General features: G+C 48.5%; 1 protein-coding gene across 2 annotated transcripts in view; it reads right to left on the bottom strand.

The window, feature by feature from the left end:
• ACSL3 (acyl-CoA synthetase long chain family member 3) overlaps positions 1-18,420 on the bottom strand; it is a 74,256-nt gene extending 55,836 nt beyond the window's left edge. The window contains exon 1 of one of the 2 annotated variants that reach the window (XM_066598805.1): positions 18,288-18,420. The gene's annotated coding sequence lies outside the window, so the exon portion shown is untranslated. Of the gene's footprint in view, positions 1-17,884; positions 17,901-18,287 lie in introns of those variants that run through there. The other variant, XM_066598811.1, reaches the window with a different exon arrangement.
• Between the last annotated feature and the right edge of the window lie 2,671 nt (positions 18,421-21,091).

Below are 21,091 nucleotides of genomic sequence, written 5' to 3' on the forward strand. Positions count from 1 at the left end.
TACGTGGATCTACCACCGAAAATGGCTGCAGGGGATACAGACACTTCTTGCACAGTTAGGCCGCCAGCAGACAGCTGGGTCGGATTCGGCTGCGAGAATTCTTGCAGCGGGACCCGCCCCGAGCGCCTGCAGAGAGCAGCGTGGAACTCACCTGCTCCCGCTCGTTCATGTGCCGGCTGCCGACGCACGCGGAGGGCGGAGCCGGCGGCCGGGCAGTGACGTTTCTGTTAAAGCATGCCGCGTTTTGTTTGCTGCGCGTGATTTCGCGCAAACGGCGGCCGTCTGCAGAGGATTGCATGCTGTAATGCAATCCTATGCAGGCGTCCAGGGGCGGAAACTGCAGGGAATCCCGCCGCGGAATTTCTGCCCGTCTGCAGGCAGCCTTAGGCCGCCTGCAGACGAGCGGGTCGGATCCGGCAGCGAGAAATCTCACCGCGCGATCCGACCCCAGAGCCTGCAGGGACGAGCGCGTACTCACCCGCGCCTGGCGGCCCCGGCTCTTTGATGTGCCGGCTGCCGCGCAGCCGGCGCATGCGCAGACCGGAGCCGGCGGCCAGGTGAGTGCGTGCCCCGCAGGAAATTAGAACATGCCGCGGTTTGTTTGCCACGCGAGATTTCGCGCGGCCAAACCGCGGCCGTCTGCATAGGAGTGCGTATTGTAATGCACTCCTATGCAGACTTTCAGCGGCGGAAATCCCGCGGCGGGATTTCCGCTCGTCTGCAGGTGGCCTTACTGATGATAATCACACAGCTCCTGTCACACGGGTATAATAGAGGAGAGCACAGCTGATCCTCCTGACTGTATACTTATGGGCTTATATAAGTGAATACAAAAGGTTATCAAACAAACTATCCCCCAGGCAGAATGACATAGCCTTAGTATGATAACACTTATTTATCTTTATTTGCATATAATAGGGCCTCCAGGAGTTGTTTGCAGAGCACAGTGTGTGTTTAAACACACTCCCAGGTATGCAAACAGCTGCTGCACATTCCTTTGTTTTCTCGAAACTGACGACGCTTTCCATTGTTCTCCTCGCGACTAGTTTAAACAGGTCATGGGGAGAACAGCATGCGGTCTATTGAAAGATTAACGTGCTTGCGTTATCTTTTAGCGGCAGAACAACGGATTTACAGTTAAACTTAAAAACATTGTTTAAACAAAAAGTGCGTGATGCCTGTGTTTACATGTAACGATTATCGCTCATTTTTGGTAGTTTGAACAAATTTTGAGCTATAATCGTTGCGTGTAAAAGGCCCTAGAGATGTGAAACAAAGTAAAAAAAATATCAGCCTCAATATGGTGCCTGACAGGCATCCCACAGGGGGCTGCACCGCAGGTAAGCGGTTGCAACACACAGAGGAGACCTCCAGAATGTGACAGGCAATCAGGTGAAGATGTAAGGCATGGAAAAAAAAAGTGTGTTGTCACTGGAGTGGCCCTTTAAAGCCACAGGGCGTACACTTATGCCCTGTGGATAGCGCAAGATCAGAAGAGATTCCCTGCCATCCAGCAGCAGGAGTCGGCTGTGACTGATAGCTAGGATCCTGCTGCAACAGCGGGGTTGCATAATAACAGGGACCTCTGCTGTTAACCCCTTACATGCCGCAATCTATGTAGATCGCGGCATGTAAAGTATTTACAGAGGCTCTGTGACGTCATCGGACCCCTGTGATGTAATTGTGGAGGGCCGACGGGTTGCCATGGCAACAGGACACCAAATACAGACTAAAATGCCATTGCTTTAGATCGCTATTACAAGTGATAAGGCATTGCAAGACAGAAGTCCTGCAATGCCTTACCATAGCGATCATAGGTGCTATGGTAGAAGTTCCCTACAGGGATATAAAAAGTGTAAAAAAATAAACCGCTTTTGTGCTTTTTTTTCCCCCATTTGTACAAAAAAAATTTTTTTGTAAAATCCCACACATTTGGTATTGTTGTATCTAGAGCGACTTGCAGGGGAAAAGAAGGTGCTGTGTCATTTATGATGCATGATTAACGCTGTAAAAAAAAAAAAAAAAACAACACACAATGGCAGAATTAATGAGTTTTCTCTCTCTGCCATCATAAAACAAAAAGCAAAAAACAAGCTCTCATATGGCCGCGTTGACGGAAAAATTAAAACATTATGGCTTTTGAAAAGTGGAGATCAAAATCCCCCCCAAAAATTGTTGCGTCCTTATGCCTAAACTAGGCCGTGTCCTTAAGGGGTTGAAAACAGGTCTGACATCAAGGGCAACATTAGAAAGTCCCATTGACAATCGCATTTAAAAAAACGTAGCGATATCCTAGCGTTAAAAAAACCGCAAGTAGCGAGGAGCCCTTACAGTGATGAAGTCAGTGTAACGTGGGAGCACATGAATGCAGAACCCTCAAGGAGGTCTTCTCCATTATCAGGTTGTGCTACTGGTTCCGATGCGACTCACTAACAACTTGTATTTATAGTTTCTACACGGGCATCGGACTTCCGACGCAGTTTTTGCCGTGGATCCACATGCGAATTTTGCCCTGTCAAAAGCTAAAAAGAAGAGATAGGTCACTTCTTGATGTGGACTCCACGTTAGGAATTCGGCATGTGGGTTTCCATTTGACAAATACCCGTTGCCCAAAACTGTCCACAATATTCCATGTGTGGTCTGACCAGTGACTTGTAAAGAGGAAGAACAATGTTCCTGTCATGTACCCCTAGACCTCTTGTGATGCATCCCATGATCCTATCTGCCTTGGCAGAAGCTGCCTGACACTGGTTGTTCTAGCTAAGTTTGCAGGTGACTAAAATCCCCAAGTCCTTTTCCATTTCAGTTTTGCCCAGTGGTTTCCTCTTTAGTGTAGAACGCCCCTGCCCCTCCCTATGGCTTTCCACTTTTGTCTATCATGTACCCCTTCGTGTCCCATACTTCCTGTACTACCCCAACCCAATTTTTGCCCTAAAACCAGTATATCACGTGTTATCATTGTATGGCTGTGTTCCCCCTTGCCCCGCTGGTACCTTCTTTATCACTCCCCCCCCCCCCCCCTTTGTTTCTACATAATTGAATTCCAAATGTAACTTTTGTCATTTCTGTAATTTTTGTATTGTTTGTGTTCCCCATGTGCCTCGAAAGCGCAGCAGTTATTGTTTGTTATAGTTCGTTATTAAATGTTTAACTAAAGCTATAGATTGCTAAGAATAAAGATAAGCAACTGAAATGGGAAATGTTGAGCCTCGTGTGATATTGAAATTGTTGTCTCACTTGTCATACCGATATAGCGCCAACTTATTCCGCAGCGCTTTCAGATAATTTATTTATTACCCCCTAGCAAGCTGGGTACTCACTCTACCAACTTCAGAAGGATGGAAGGCTGAGTAAACCTTGAGCCTGCTACCTGAACCAGGCGGGGATTGAATTTACAACCTTCAGGTTGTGTGTAAGAGCTTAAAGGGGTTGTCCCGAGAAAGCAAGTGGGGTTCAGCACTTCTGTATGGCCATATTAATGCACTTTGTAATATACATCGTGCATTAAATATGAGCCATACAGAAGTTATTCACTTACCTTCCCTGCGCTGGCGTCCCCATCTCCATGGCTCCGTCTAACTTCAGCGTCTAATCACCCGATTAGACGTGCTTGCGCAGAAGGGTCTTCTGCCTTCGGCTCGGTTCGGCAGCAGCGACGTTCTGGCTCCGCCCCCTTCTACGCGTCATCGCGTGTGCCGATTCCAGCCTCCTGATTGGCTGGAATCGGAACACGTGACGGGGCGGAGCTACGCGATGACGCGAAGGGGGGGGGGGGGGGGGGAGAACGCCGCTGCTGCCGAACCGAAGGCAGAAGATCCTTCTGCGCAAGCGCGTCTAATCGGGCGATTAGACGCTAAAGTTAGACGGAGCCATGGAGACGGGGATGCCAGCGCAGGGAAGGTAAGTGAATAACTTCTGTATGGCTCATATTTAACCCCTTCAGTGGCACGCCCGGAAAAGTTCCGGGGACGAGCTCCACTGCTCATAGCAACATAGCCCGGAAGATTTCCGGGCTATGTATCACTATGGGAGCTGCAGAGCACAATGCCACAAGCTGTGACAGTGTGCTCTGCCTGCAGAGACCCACACAGAGCAGAGCAAGGGCTTTGAAAAACCAGCAGAAGATATTGCCGGCATGTCGGCAATGTCCTGCTTTGTTTACAGGTTGCCATAGAGACCATCGGCTTGTCAGAAGCAAGCCGATGGTCTCTGTGGCAGGGAGAGCTGGTTGTTAGCTGTCAGAGGACAGCTAGGTACTAGCTCTTACAGCAGAGATCAGAGAAAACCTCCGATCTCTGCTGTGTTAACCCTTTACATGCTGCAGTCTATGTGACTGCAGCATGTAAAGGGCTGTCACTGCAGCATGTAAAGGGCTGTCACCATCGGACCCCTGGAATGTGATCAGGGGTCCTGATGGGTCCCTGTGGAAGTCCCCTAAAGGGACAAAAAAAAAAAAATTTTTTTTTAAATTAATAAAAAATAAAAAAAATAAAAAAAACACTTGTCTCCCTTTACTTTGTAAAAAATCAAAAATACAATCACACATGTGGTATCCATGTGCGTCGTAATGACCCAGAGAAGGAAGTTAATACATTATTTAACCCCTTAATGACATGGCCCCTTTTTTCTTTTTTCCCCATTTCTTTTTTTCCTCCCCCCTGTTTAAAAAATCACAACTTGTCCCGCAAAAAACAGGCCCTTATATGGCCATGTCAATGGAAAAATGAAAAAGTTATGGCTCTTGAGACGCAACTGCAAAACTAGTTGAAATTCAATGATTAGACCATTTTAAAAAACCTGCCCTGGTGGGCACGACAGGGTGATAGGAAACCTGCCACTCAAGGGGTTAATGCACGATGTATATTACAAAGTGCATTAATATGGCCATACAGAAGTGCTGAACCCCACTTGCTTTCGCGAGACAACCTCTTTAAGACTGCATACTGCCGCCTTAAGGCCCCCCCCCCCCCCCCAGAGACCCCAATACTTACCTCCGAATCCGGCGTCCTACGTCCCGCAGGACACTTCGGCGCGCATGCGCAATAGAGCACGTGAAGTGCCGGCCGTGTCATATGACACGCCCACAGCGTCAGATGACGCGGCTGGCAGTAGGCGGGGAAGCGGTTTCACGCTATCTTCCGCTGTGCTACAGCGGAAGATAACGTGACAGACGGCTTCCATTGACTGCAATGGAAGCTGTCCGCGCATACGCCCGCGGCAAATAGAGCATGCCGTGGGTGAGGACGGGTGATTTTACGGTGCGGAATTCCGCACCATGAGCACTGAGCTATTAGGTTCAATAGAACCTAATAGCTGCGGGCAACGCGGCGGAAATCCGGCCGTGGGAAGGAGCCCTAATACAAAATAAAAAATGTTCAAAAGAAACCAGATGATACATGTGTAAACCAAAACAGAGGTTGCATGTTTTTAATTTTTGATTGGTTTGCTACTATGTAAGGGCTGGCTTCTAATACGATAGAGCCTCTTCATAAACTGTAAAAGCCAAAATGCCTGGCTTGGGGAGGGAAGGGGTGGGGGAGGAATTCCATGTATAAAGAACTGGCCATTGATTTATTATTTCCCATGTGCACAGAACTCTAAAAAGGACCAGACGGCATTTATTACATGAGGAGAAAAAGACAATTTACTCATCAGTAAATAGTATGAAAGGGTTCTTTACAGTAAGAGCAGTGGCACTATGGAACGCCCTACCCCAAGAGGTAATAATTGGAAATACTACGTTAGCATTTTAACAATGGCCTAGATGCTTATCTGATAATTATGGCACCGAGGATTATAATCAATCTATCAAGCAATTAATGGTGCATAAATGAATTGAGAAAGAAGCATCCTGATGGACCGGTGTAACTATGTAATATTTATGTACACACGTTCATGACGTGGGAGAAACTAAACCTGAGCCTGTGTTACATTTCCTTCTGTGACAGGTTTGATGTGTCTATTATACAAGAAATAACAATCAGTCAATGAGAACTTTCACCATAATTGTAACTGGGCTGATGTTTAATGGCGCTGTGTAATGTATGTGTAGAGCAGTAATTAATCTCCATGAGATCACTCGTCCCCATGACACATGTACCCAAAAACGGAACGGCGGCTTTTCTCTTCTCCGTATAAAAAGGCTTCATTGTTATTCTAATTACTATTATTTCTGGGGTGACTGCATATGCAACACATGCGTATAGAGACGTGCGTGCTACAGCTCCACTCACTGTGGGCATGGCCGGAGGACTAGTGCTTGTCACGGTATGGCCGACCGGTAACACGAGGGGGAATGTTCGTGGAAGTCTATTATATATAGAACGTCGTGTTTCCACCGTTCCCACACCGTTATTCTGCGTGGCGTACCTCGGGACTCGGTAAACTTTACTTAGATAAACTTTCCAAAAGAGGTTATTACAGATACTAATCCACTTACATAAAATTACAGGCAGAAGCTGAGGTTGGAGGAAACACATGAACAATACTGCCCTGTAGTCCACGTTATCTATATGTCATTTGTCCTGGAAATTGGGTATACTCCAGAGGAGGTATTAAATGGTAGGGGTCACTCCACATACACTCTGGCAGGCAATTACTGAAGAAAGGCTTAGCTTAGATGCACCCTGCACAAAATCTGCGTGGGTATCACAATCATGTACCTCTGTGTGGTGATCCTAATGGCAGCCGGCCACACAGGAAAAATGATGCCTGTAATGTGAACAGGTACCTGTTTTAGTGGACTGCTCTATATAGGATTTATTGGGATTTGCTCTCACTCAGGGGGATTTAATAACTCACTCGTTCTCTCATGTGCTTCACATGCGGTAGGGCTGTCTTTCCTCCTCCTCCATATAAGACACGGGGAAACCAGAAATGTCTCCCTGCGGTTTCTCCAGCGAATCGGGGGAAGAGGGAAGATCCTCAGCTCCAACATGGGGAGCCTCTCCTTCTCCATTTTCTGTGCAAGGAAGCTGAAGGTGCTTCCCTGCATCACTTGGGTCCTCCAACAGCATGGGTAGATGGAAGATCATCAACCACCCCTCCCGCTCTCAGACACTCACTTTTATCACATGACAGCAGGAATAGATACATTCAGCAGATAGAGCTCACAGGCAAGGCTTTTATGAGAGTTAAAGGGGTTCTGACATCAAAAAAAAAAAAATTGTACTCACCTGGCCTGGCCCGATCGCCAGGCATGTCCCCTCCAGCCGGCATCTTCTTCTGTGCCTTTAAAGCAGAGCAGGAGGGGTCAAAAAGACCGCTTCCTGCTCTGCTCCGTCTGTCAGGCACTTCCGAGGTGAACGGACGGACCGCCACAGCAAGCACGTCACAAGCAGTGCTTGCTGTGGGCGGCCCGTCCGTCCGGCTGAACTCCGGAGTGCTGCGCATGCGCAGTGGAGACGCAGCCCGTCCTGACTCCTGTCAGAGGGCACCTCTCCACTGCGCATGCGCGCGATCCCGGAGCGGCGCGGCTCGTGCAGACAGAAGGAGGAGCAGCGCCTGCCGGGAGATGACCCCCCCGATGTCAACAACAACAGAAGAACAGGTAAGTGTTATCTTTTTATGCTTTAGCAGCCATTAAACCATGGGTTCCCTGGGTCCATTAGGCAGACCAGGGAACAATGGCTGCTAAAGCATAAAAACATTATTCATGTCAGAACCCCTTTAACCCTTTAGACGCTGCAACACACATACAGAAAATTGACATGACAACTTTGCACAGTGCATCCACATAAGTTAATACATGAATGACAATTATGGAGGGGTCCAGAATGTTGTTCTGGGACACTACACATATATGAAAACTGGGATGTGAATACACTAAATCAAAGGAATAAAGCAACGAAATGACTTACAAGCTGGAGGGAGCAACCCTTGTCCACCAGGGTTTATAGACTACAAGGGAAGGGGAAGAGCCAGTAGGTGACTAGCAGCCATATGCTAAGCACATCAATAAAAAAAGTCATTTTTCATCGTGCGGTTTATAGTCGCGGAGCTTCACGGTAGGAATCACATCTCAGAAAACCAGCTCAATAAGCCCGCACCTCAGTATATATGCTGGCAGAATTTTGATGCCAATACAGGTGAAAAGACAGAATTGCCTGTTCAGTGTCCTATACATGGAGGGTGGGCATGACTATGGACCCCGTACAGGAAGGGGCACGCAGAGTCCTTACCCCCCACAGAGGTGTAAGTAGTCCTTTTGCTGCAGCATGCAGTCTTCATCACACTCTTCCCCCACCACCACACTACACCCCCATCCGGACCATCTTCCCCAAATTTCCTCCAAATTTTTTTTTATATATATATGTTCTGATTAAAAAAATAAATACATTTTTTTTAAAAATTCTTTTAAATAGACCATGAATTTGAGGTTTTTCTGGTGTCTTTTCTTCACACATTTCTGACACACTTTTTATTTCTAGAGAGACGTCTATGGGAAAATACCTGAGAAAGACGACCACGCCAAGAGCACGCGACGCTTGGAAGGAAAGGGGAGCGCTGTCTGTAGAGCTTTCACAATTCCCTAATGACTGGGACTTCTTTCTTTTCAGGAAAATAAATAAAAAGTTCCCTAAAACCATGAGGCCGCCGTCGCGCACACGCAGGATCCGCTGAAAAATGTCCTCTTGTGGAATCACAGCAGAAATTCTGCAGCGTTTACGGCACAACCCGCGTGGACAGGATTTAAAAAAAAAATCTCACATGATGCAGATATTTTCCACAAAAAATCTGCAGCGCTTTTGAAAATTACGTTACAGAATTAAACCTTTGCTATACAGGGGCTGAATGGCGCAGTTGTCCCACAAGTGAGAACGCGGCTAAATCCACACTATATTTTTTAGTTGTGGACCACCGTTAATTTTTGTGGAATTGCTGCGGGTATTCAGTTGCGGAATGCACCCTAATTTGATTCACGTGTCACCCATGTGATGGGGCTCCTTGCACAGAACTTGTTTGCACCGACTCTAAAAAGGAAAGTGAAAAATCAATGAAAATATTTACTTTAAAAAAAAGAAAACATTGATGTCAACGGGGAATAATACGGAAACGATTAAATCAGTTTTTATTTCAGTTTCGCTGCTCCTAAGGCCTCATGCCTATGGCCGGGTCGGAGTCCACCTGCGAAATCTCGCAGCAGAATCAGACCCGGCGCCCCCCAGACACCCTATACACACCTGTCCGGATCCGCAGCGAGTGTCTCTGCAGGTGAGCTGGCACGCATGTGCAGTGCATGACGCGATGGGCTGTGATGCAATTTCTCGCAGTGCTCACAGGGGAAGTATCGCGGGACGGACGGCTTCCATTGACCGCAATGTAAACCAAACTGTGTGATTTTCCACACAGATTAGAACATGCTGCGATTCCCCCCGCGAGAGGAAAACTGCAGCTGATTTCCGCTCGTGGGAAGGGGAGAATCTTATAGCATGTTACATGTCACAGAGATAGCCCGTCCGTGGGCATGGGGCCTAAAACTGAAGAATGCTCACCCCGTAGTCATGCTTCAAGGCTGCAGCAGCCCAGGGATGCATTAAAGGCTGTACCCTCAGTATGGGGTATCCTGCCCAGTATTCACGTTACCATCAACTGCAACCGCACTCCAGCTTCCTCATGTAATATTAATGCACAATCCAACAGCCCAAATGGTATCGAGGGGTTAAATAACGACGTGCACTCAAAGCCATCATCCGACGCCCGCCTGAGATGTAGTAGGTTATTACATTAATGTTGGCGGTAATGTTGACATCCACCATTACTGAACTGCAAGCTCCGACGTGACAGCCGTCCGTGAAATCTGCGAGTATAGAGCTGCGGTGCGCCGTGGCGTGCAGCTCCATTACTTCCAAGTCAAGGACAAGGGAGTGCCTGGCATCACAATCACTATGCAGAACCCATGTGAGCTGCTTCAATTAAATGTTTATTGGGATTTTATAGCAATCTCCACCAAGATAAGCCCGGGGGCCACACGCCCAGCTTGTCAAGTGTCACATAGAACTGACTGCGACTGGAGAGTCGGGCAGCACTGCATCACCTCCCACACTCAATCACGGAAGACCTACAAGGATGTGCCAACTGTCACACATCGGAGGTTTTGCTATGGTCACATCAAATCTGGTAGCACAAAGTAGCAGACACAACATGCATGCACTATTCTGTCTAGTAGTATGACGGCAAGCATGACAGGGGCCCAACAGACTGCATTATAGTTAATGAGGTCAATCGGGCATCATTAGTGCCCATCTTGTGCCACTTTGGTCATTCTCATTGTTCGGCTCCTATGACCAAGCCAAGGACTAGAAATGACTGGTGCAAGTGGGTTCTAAAAAGGATCTAAGAACCCAACATTTCATTCTCCACACCAGGGCTTGACAGATCTCAAGAGACTTGATACAGACATCTTCATACTTCTGAACGGTTGTGACAGCAGCAGATCACAGTGGATTCTAGAGTCTTGGCCACAAATGTCACCAATGACGTGACTGTCTGTTGCCCGGAGGAGATGCGTTGGCTATCTATCTACTCACTCCAACACACCACAAACAGTGGAGGATATGCTGAATACCCCCATTGGCTGCATGCATGTGTGAGACAGGCTGTAGTACAGAAGGCCCTGAGGGTTTGTACAGGCCAGCGGGTTCAGGTTGCATATTTCACACATCTGTTGACTTAAATGGGCAAGCCTCATCCCCAAAAAATAAAAAATAATCAGACCAGACTAGTGCAATTTTTTTCACAAGGACCATCAGGTGACTGAACAGCCTGTGCGCTGATTTTGTGACATTTTCACCCAAAGTGTGAGTTCACCCACAATAATTTTTTCAGAACTTTGAAGAGGTTTCCAAAATGGGTCAATCACTTCAAAATACCCCAAAACAGAAATAAAGCAATATGAATAAGATCCTTGGCTTTCCAAAAGCCTTTGGTTGTCCGAGTTCTGCTGAAGGCCACTTTCACACAAGTGCCCCATTCCGACCTACTGATGCAAATGAGATTATCTACCATGCTACGAGCCGAGACGCTTGACTATACTAGCCAAATGAATACACCCATAGGCTATATTCACACGGGCAAGCTCGATATCGCATTTGCCAACATGCGGTTTTCTATGGTGATGTGAAGACTTTTTGATTCAAAAATCGCTTCTGTGAAATTGCTTTCGAGCGACAGGATCATAAGTGTTTCCCATTGACTTCAATAGGAGACATTGCACGGCCTGCTAATGCTATGCGATGTCTTTCAAGGACCCATTGAAACCAACGGGCGAGGTGTTCCAAACACCCAAAAATGGAACATGCTGCGAGGAAAATAAGAAATTGCTCATGTGAATAAATCCATTCAAAAGAATGGATTTCATAATCACAGTTTTATGCGCATCATACAAAACGTGCGCAAGAGTATCGTTCATGTGAACACGATGGACTGCGGTCTAATATTCCCTTTACACAAGCTGATCATTCCTCTGAACAGTCCGCCTCCCGACAGTCGGGCAGTGTAAAGGGACAATCAGCTGAAGAACAAGCAAATGCTTGTTTATCAGCTCATTTGTGCAAGCATTATAATGCGCGCTGATCACCAGTGCACCTCCCCGTGTAAGCAGGGCGATGGACAGCTAGCCTATGGGAACAACTGATCAAATTAGCAATCATTCTTCCTTATAATCTGATTCTCGGCCCATGGAAAAGAAAATAAAACAGATCAACATGTGCATCGATCGCGCTGATTGCCTCCGGCAGAGAATGCGGCCCAAGTAGAAGGACCATTAATGACCTCGTGGTTGACTCCTATGTACTACAAAGAATTGGACCTTCCTAGGAAGAAGCCAGCAGGCTGAGCCCTGGCGAGATGCTACACCTTCCGCCCTCTAATACCATTATATACAGGGAGGGGGACATTAATGAGTCGGAGAGCGTGCAATTGTGGGAAGAAACAGCAGCCACTATTTTTAGCCTCTTTTAATCCGCGCTCCATGTACAAGCAGGCTCAAATTTGGGACAGATGGCAACTAAAACCCCATTTAATCATTCGAAAACCAGCAGAAAATGTAAACGGTTATTGCCGGCTAATAATCGCATTCCCGTGTGCGCTGCATACAGTAGAGGAGCTGATGAGACCAGGTAGGAGCCTCTATAGGGGCATGTGATCAGCGGAAACCCCTCCGAATTATTATTGCAGGGGCACCAACACAGCAATTCAGGGGCAAACTAACGCTAACTAGACGTGTAATGACAAGACCGAATCACGTCTGCTGCCGGCCTTACACAGTACACATGTCAACACTCACTAAAGCTTGTAATACGCCTTCACCGTATGCAGATGTGTACTTGATCAGGCAGCAGGGCCTAATGACGGGCACTCAGAAGGTTGTGCCCAAGCCTCCTCCGGCAGCTCTATTCCTGGGGAGCACCGCTGCGCCAGTCTCTCCTCCCCGAATGCCGAGTCCACAGCATTGTGTATTATTCTCCTTCAACCCATGTACTAATGATAATACGAAGCATGGTTGCAGGGACCACTGCTAGAACTGAGCCCTAGAGAGGGACTGTAAGTCCTTGCAGGCAGCACTAACTGGCGCACCTTTATAAGTTGTGTCCAGCTGGTTGTTCTATGCCCGAGGTGGACAACCGATGACATTATTCACCAGTCTGTCTTCCACACCAGCAAAGGACCTTGCTGCATGTAATGTCCTTCTGCCCAGTGGCACAAACCATGCCATAAATGATCCCATCGAAAACAAGAATTAGTTCTGGCATCAGTTTCCTCCGGCATTCATATACCATGCTGGAGGGAAACTATGTGGGATACAGAAAGCGAGACTAGGCCTCATGTATACAGGCAAAATATGATTTTACATCTGCAGCGGATCACCCGCATGTGGATCCACATCCCATAGGGATACATTCACCACCCGCGGGTAAATAAATACCCACGGATGGTCAATAAAAGTGAATTTTAAAAAAAAATTTTAAAAAAAGCATGAAAAAATCCAGATATGCTCCATTTTCGTGCGGGTCTCCCGCGGGCTACTATTGAAGCCTATGGAAGCCGTCCGGATCCGCGGGAGACCTAAAATAAGAATGACTTACCCGCAGCGGACCGGGCAGGTCTTCTCTTCTTCACGGCCAGATCTTCTTGCTTCGGCCCGGCGGATGTGCCCGGCACGCTGCTGACGTGCTAAGTACATCCGCTGGCTGAAGAAAGAAGATCCGGCCGTGAAGAAGAGAAGACCTGCCCAGTCCGCTGCGGGTAAGTTTATTTTTATTCTTATTTTCAGCGCTCATGTCCGCGGGGAAGGAGGGACCCGCTGCAGATTCTCCATGGAGAATCCGTAGCGGGCCTGATTTTCCCCGCGGACATGAGGCCTTAGTTATTGTTGTACATGCTTGTTCTTAACATTTATTTCCACAATCGGGCACATTAGTGAGGGGGCGCTGTTTTTTTCCCCGCGTGCGGATATGAAATACACGCCGTAATAAGCTATGGTGCAAATTCTCATTGATAATGGGAACTAGGAAATAAAAATCTAAAAACATAAATGTGGTGCAAAGCATATATGAGTGTTCTGGGGGATTTTCAACCGTAAATCTGCCGCTATTTACGTAAACCTCTGTATTTTAAATACCCGGGGCTCAGGACATTGCTGGCGCTACAAAGTAACAGCGGTAGATCTAGTGAAGTAACACTACCGGTAGCAGACGGCCAGGCAGGGCTGATTGTGAGCTTTGTCTGGAAGGTTTTCCATGGTGAAGGAGGATGTATCACCTCTCCCACCATGTCTGTTTTACTGAATGGCTGTGATTGGTTCATTGAGCGCTGTCTCTGACTGGCGGAGCTCGAGAACACAGCAAGTGCTTCCTGGAAGCGGGGGGTTTTAAACCTCCAATCCAGGAAGAGCCGCCTGAAGACTACAGAGAAGTGTGCCGAAGCTGCAGAGGAGACACGCCGGAGCTGACAGCACCTGATAAGTAAGGTTTTGGTTTTTTGCTATTTTTTACGCAGATAGGGTTTAATTTAGGGCTTTTACAGTAGGATTTCCTACTGTAAAAGTTGCATTGCACCGCACTTTCACGCGATGCAACAAAAGGAAAGCTCAATAGGAAAACATGGGCTACAAAACATCGCAAATTGCGGCTGTATAGAGCATGCCGTGATTTGGTATTCTCGCAATGTAGCAGCCTACAGAACATCGCTAATGCGATGGAACCTACTGGAAAGCATGGGCTTCACATACATGCGATTTGTAGCTCAGTTACATCACGAGAAAGTTTCATGAATTTTGTCGCCGGTGTGGAAATGCCCTAAATGACGAGAAAAAACAAAAACCCCAGCACCCTAAAGACCACCTCCTTGGTTAGGACTCATGAGCGCATGTGTAAATCTCTGTGTTTTACCCATTTCATGATGCGCTGTGCCAGCAGAAACCGCGTACAGCTGCGAGTAAACTGCGCATCCCACGTATCACACATGCAGTGTGTCCTTTAAATTCCCCGCTGTGTTTCAGCGATGCGTATGGAAACCCCCGTATACAATGTATTGTGTATGGACAGTTATCACATGCAGCCCTTACAAGGTTTAGGGCTCACACTGAGCGGCACGTTGAGGAATAGAGCATGATGCGATTTATGTCTCTTAAGTATCTATAGGCAGTGTCTACAGTCCGGTGTGCACGGATCTATAACCATTCACCACATGTCATGCGGACGTGTAATATGCAGTGAAAGCACGTGGACATGCGCCCTCAGTGTGAAGATACCCAAGTGATAACTAAAGTATCCCACAAGTCACACTATAATATACCGCAGCAGTGGATCAGACCACTCCAAAGATTGCAGGATTATGAAATTGCGCGACACGTCCCAGCAGTTCCGTGAAAGCTGACTTTTCCAAGGACTGAAGCAGAGTCTACAGACGGCAGCTTCCATGTGAGACGGGGAAATCTAATTTGTGCTCTGCCCGGGCCAAGAATGCATCATCTGCGAGACCAGATATAGCTGCGTGCAGGAAACATCCGTCATCATGTGACCGAGCCGAGACTGCGAGCAGAACCGCTCACGAGCGTCTCTTATACGGGGAGCCCCGGCACAGTGGATGGCCGTCACCGGGGCGACTTCTATATACACAAGTGGTAGAGCGTACGATTTAAGCGGCATTTTATCTGATTTTTTAACATTTCTTACGGACAAATTACGAATAAACCAATGGGCCGGCCGACCGCCATAATCGCACAGCATCGTATAACAATTCTGCAAGACCGCTTTCACGTCTGCGTTGAGAGCGCCAATCGCAAATCCGACAAAAAAAAAAAAAATCTGAAGAAAAAGTGATACATGCAGCGCTTTACTTCTGACCAAAAGCAGGGCAGGTGAACGGGAACTGAATACGCCCCATTACAGTTAATGGGGTCTGTTCGGCACTGTTTGCTGAGCCATTCAGCCGGACAGAGCAGGAAAGCAGAACCCCGATGCAGGTGTGAAACCAGCCGGCTGGGGATTGGGGGGGGGGGGGGGGGGGGGGGGGGTCACACGGGGTGGGAATCTCACAGAATGTCAGCAGCGAAATCACACGAAAACTCCGAAAGATTTCTGCAGGCTGCTTCAAAACCCACAGGTGTTGAAGCAGCTTTGCAGTCTGTATTCCGCTGCAGAAGTCTCTCCCCATAGAAAGAAGAGAGTCTGCAGCGGAAGCAGCACCAAGATTGACACATTACCAATTTGAATTCCACACCTCATGCCAGTTTCCGCGCAGCTTGTCCCCAGCGTGCGGCTAAAATTTTTGCAAATCTCGCCTACTTCGCTTAGTCTCAGGTTTAAAAATGCATGTGGAATCTCCGGAGCATTTCCATCCGGTGTGAGCCCAGCCTTAGTTATTTAGCCGATCAGGATCGTGGCGGACCTCAATAAGCAGAGTCAGCCATGGTTTAACCCTTTAAAGGTGTAACCCAAACTTTTAAAATGGATTGCCTATCCTCAGAATAGACGATGGATATCAGATTGGTGTGACGATCAATATCAGCACTGCTGGGATGACAGCGGTTACATCTGGGCGCGCTAGTACTGCAGAACTCCATATTTCTGGTAGCAGCTGGTCTAACTACTACAGCTTCGCCCCATTGCAATGAACATGGTGTGCTGTAGCAGGAACGCGCCCAAACGTAGATGCTGGCATCCCAGGAGCGCCGCGGCTCCTGCAGACTAGTCAGCTGATTGGCAGGGATCCTGAGGGGCGTATCCACACAAATCAGACCCCCTGCAGGTACCAGGACTAAGGGCTCCTTCACACCGGTGAAAAAAATGGTTCAATTTTCTCGAGATGCGAGAGTGAGTGAAAATGCGCGATTATGAAAACAATGATTTTCAATTGTGATTTTTTTTTTGCCCACTTTTTCTGTGTGAGAAAAAAAATGGTAGCATCTCCTTTCTTTTTGCGATATGGGAGAACATCGCGATCCTCTACTGCGGCTGTGACAGCTGCGCCGGGGGATTCCCTTAGCCCCGCAGGGATGTGAGGCTGCCGCATCCAGGGGATTCCACAGCAGCATTGCCAGCCCCATTGAATACAATTGGAGAACATCGCGGTCTCCTGTGGCAGCTGCTGTGGGGATGAAGGGAACCCCGCAGGGATGTGAGGCCGTTTCCATGCGAAAACCCCTCACATCCCGATATTGCCCTCGCTGCTGCACAGGAGTCCTAATGGCGTTAAAGGAGATGTCCCGCGCCGAAACGGTTTTTTTTTTTTTTTAAACCCCCCCCCCCCCCCCCCGTTCGGCGCGAGACAACCCCGATGCAGGGGTTAAAAAAACCACCCGCACAGCGCTTACCTGAATCCCGGCGGTCCGGCGTCTTCATACTCACCTGCTGAAGATGGCCGCCGGGATCCTCTGTCTTCATGGACCGCAGGGCTTCTGTGCGGTCCATTGCCGATTCCAGCCTCCTGATTGGCTGGAATCGGCACGTGACGGGGCGGAGCTACACGGAGCCCCATAGAGAAGAGGAGAAGACCCGGACTGCGCAAGCGCGGCTAATTTGGCCATCGGAGGGCGAAAATTAGTCGGCACCATGGAGACGAGGACGCCAGCAACGGAGCAGGTAAGTATAAAACTTTTTATAACTTCTGTATGGCTCATAATTAATGCACAATGTACATTACAAAGTGCATTATTATGGCCATGCAGAAGTGTATAGACCCACTTGCTGCCTCGGGACAACCCCTTTAAGGAGCACCCGAGTGTAGTTTTAGCATCGTAGTTCTGGCTCCCAGACTGCAGTATGTTCTGGCTGATGAAGCTCTACGAGGGTTCTTTCTGCAGGACGAGGCGTACCGTTTATTGCCGCCACTAAGGGTGGCAGCAATACTTTTTTTGGAGGGTGTGGATGGGTAAAAACACAAGTCTGTTCTTTTTTATGGCCTTCGATTTAAATAGGCCTTCAGCTCCAGCGGCGACTGCATTCGTTCACACGTAGGACTTTACCCACTAGCAGGTTTTTTTATACATTGCGATATCGCTGCATTTTTTGTTTGCTTGTTGTTTTTTTTAAATGGGACTTTCTAATGTTAAAATTGCATCAAAACAAGAATCGCAGGTTTGTGTTTTTTGTGCGATTTTAACATTAGAAAGTCCCATTGGAAAAAAACAGCGATATAAAAAAAAGCGCTAGTGAGTAAAAGCCCTTATACAGCGAATGGGAACGACTCTCGTCTGAGTGAGCGCCGACATTAGGTCAAAAGAGAAAATCAGGGGATCTAAATGGACACAGAAGTTTCGTTTTACATGCGCAGATTATTGTACGGACCAAGCGCGGTTCGGTATAACAGGCCGGTCGGTGGCGGTCTTACATTTAGACGCTGTAATCGCTGATGAGCGGTTTGCATTATTGGTTGTACTCACCGCTTTACATCACGGGCTACAGAGGAGCATTCGGACATAAAACACACAAGGAAGGACAAAAGAAAGTCATATTGTGTGACCTCCGAGCGCCGGGGAGCAATGATCAGGAGCCAGCATACAATATAGCAGCAGCTGACCATCAGTCTGTACGAGGAGCCCCTAACACATTATATAGGCACAGGTATGAAATAACAGGGCGGGTGGCAGTTATAACATGTAGAAGGCCCGCCACATATATATATGGTCACGTGCATGCTTGGTCTATATGGAGCCCGCCGGGCCCCGGCTGTAACAAGGGAGCACCAGCCATGACTGGGAGCCGCATGACCGCCAGTTACCTCGCGCGCTCAGTGTGTAATTGGTTCCCATGGTGACGCGCGCGGTGGTACCAGCCCTCACTCACCCGGTGACGGTGGCCCCGCCGGCCGCTGATGGACGCCGCGGTACGTACAAGGTGTTCTCCGCAGCCGGTGTCACCGCCGTGAACACGCACAGCAGCCAGCGACGCTGCTACCACCACGTCTGCAGTAGCCAATCAGCGGCCGGAGGCGCGACCAGTACGCCGCGCCACGCCCCCTCACATCCTTCCTCTAGTGCCATTGAGGACGAAGAGACAGACGCGCTGATTGGCTGAGGGAAAGTGGCGCGTTGTGGGGGCCTGTAAGTGTGACGTCGTGGGGGCGGGGCTGAGGTTATTAGAGGTCAGAGAGAAGCTGGAATGTGATGTGTACATGTGTAATAACCACACAGGGCGACGCGGCCGCGGTGTCACACCTCGTGATACGGGGGGGGGTCTGGCCAAAAAAAAACAGGAACCTGACGGAACTGAAGTGAGTGGGAGAAAAACGGATCTGTTTTTTTTTTGGTTTTTTTTTAGTATTATGTCAGCTTCTCACCTCCAAAAACAGAGCAGAGAGATGGAAACCCTGAACTGACCCTAAGGGCTGCTGCATACTGGTGAGGGCGATGCCGGGCCATGATTCACAGCCCAATCCATGTGAAACCTGTGAATGCAAGGCGTTATCATGTGACAACAGCCTCGCATCACTGCGGGGAATCCTTTCATCACTGCGGGGAATCCTTTCATGGCTGCGGGGAATCCCTTCACCGCTTTGGGGCATCCCTTTATCACTGTGAGAATCCTGACATCGCTGCAGAGAATCCTTTCACCCTGTCATAGCTAAAGGTATCTCCCCGCCACTTCTGAAGGGATTCCTCGCGGGGCTGAAGGAATCCCCTGATGCATCTGTCACAGCTGCGGCAGGGAATTGAGGAGTTTTCCCATTGCCTTCAATGGGGCGTGCGCTAACTAGCCAATGCAATCGTTGCGTTTGTTTAATATGACCGGCGGCAGAAAGAGTACGGTATAACACGCCAGTATGTGCGAAAATAAAGCCTCAATCGTAGCGCAAAAAAGGCGTGCGCAATTGTGCTCACACTCAAGTGAAGGCGGCCTAAACCACATGCATAACACAGCTGATGATAGGTACGAGGGGGACAACAGCTGCTTAGGGTGCTGTCACATTGATCCGTTCGGGGAGCAAAAAAGGGGAATCCCCTGGTTGTACGGATCCGTCTTATGACAGAGCCAAACAGCGCCAAACGGACCCCATTGACTATAATGGAGTCTGTTCGGTGTGCGCTCAGCTGCGTGCAGGACCTTTTCTTCCGGTATTTTGTGCCGGATCTGCGATGGAAGCTCCGACCGAAGGTTCCAGCACAGGTGTGATGCTGCCCTTATTAGGTAATCCTTAGGCCATGTGCACACATGGCAAATCCACCCCCTGTGAACATGGCATTAGGGTATCACACAAAATCTGCTCCAGATCCACGGCAGTGTTGATTTTGACGCTGATTTCAGGCCAAGGAATCCATACTGGAAATATGCAGCATAAATGAACCTGCTGTGGATTGCGGATGGATTAATTCTGCATCATGTGGATGAGATTTCTTAAAGGGAACCTGTCATCAGGTGTTTCTTCTTCAGTCTAGCTATGCATGTAAGGCTGGATTCAGACGACCGTATATCGGCTCGGTTTTCATGCCGAGCCGATATACGGTGTCCTTGTCGGCAGGGGGGGAGGATGGAAGAGCCAGGAGCAGGAACTGAGCTCCCACCCCCACTCCGCCCCCTCTCCACCCCCACTCTGCCCCTCTGCACTATTTGCAATGAAAGGAGGTGGGGCGGGGCTAAGTGCCCCTGTCCCGCCTCTCCTCATTGAAAATAGTGCAGAGGGGCGGAGAGGAGGCAGAGAGTGGGCGGGAGCTCAGTTCCTGCTCCAGTTCCTGCTCCTGGCTCTTCCATCCTCCCCCCCCCCACCACCATATATCGGCTCAGCGTGAAAACCAAGCCGATATGCGGTTGTCTGAATCCAGCCTCATAGTGTTGATAATGATATTGCCATATCGCCGTATTCTGCTGCTATATGTGTCCGATACCTCGACAAGCCTCCTTAGAAGTTTTTTCCGTGGTATATTAAAATTAGGAAAAAAGAATCAGATTTTCTCTGCACAGCCGCGCCAGGCATGCCCACCGCTTTGATGGACATCACCCGTCACAACAAGTGTTGGGACCAAAGCGCAGCTGCAGCGCTGGATCGCGGCGGCAGTGAACAGATATGTATCTTATTTTTGTATGTTGTTCAGTAAGGCTAATTTCACGTAGGCGAGAGCGATATTGATATCACGCTTGGCAACATGCGGTTCCGCCGCAGATGCAATGCGTTTTATATCAAAAACGTCTCACATCACTTTGGGGGAGTAGCTATCCTCCGGCGCAGTAGACTCGCGTGCACCTAGCCCGTGGTGTGATGCTTCCGCCAGTCCCATTAAAAACAATGGGCGATGCAAGTACACACCCAAAGATAGGACATGCAGCAATCATTTCCTGCGTCGCGGTGTGATGTGCAGGAAAGAAATGTCTATCTGTGGTCTTGAGTCTAAATTTATTTGTGCTGCTTTAGAGCAGTGGTTCTCAACGTGGGCGTTACTGCCCCCCAGGGGGCGTTTTTACGTCTATGGGGCACTGTGGAATGAAAAGTGGCAGCAGTGGGGCGTTGGAACATAAAGGGGGCGGTAGGGGGGTGTTCTGTGTTTGCTTTGTTGATTTTTTTTGTCTAGTAACTACATTTTTCTAAAAAGTAGTAGTGATACCTCGGTTTTCGTTGATAATCCGAAACCAACGAAAACCGAGGCAATTATTTCCAT

Source organism: Eleutherodactylus coqui, chromosome 1 (genome assembly GCF_035609145.1).
Source record: "Eleutherodactylus coqui strain aEleCoq1 chromosome 1, aEleCoq1.hap1, whole genome shotgun sequence".
Classification (NCBI taxonomy): domain Eukaryota; kingdom Metazoa; phylum Chordata; class Amphibia; order Anura; family Eleutherodactylidae; genus Eleutherodactylus; species Eleutherodactylus coqui.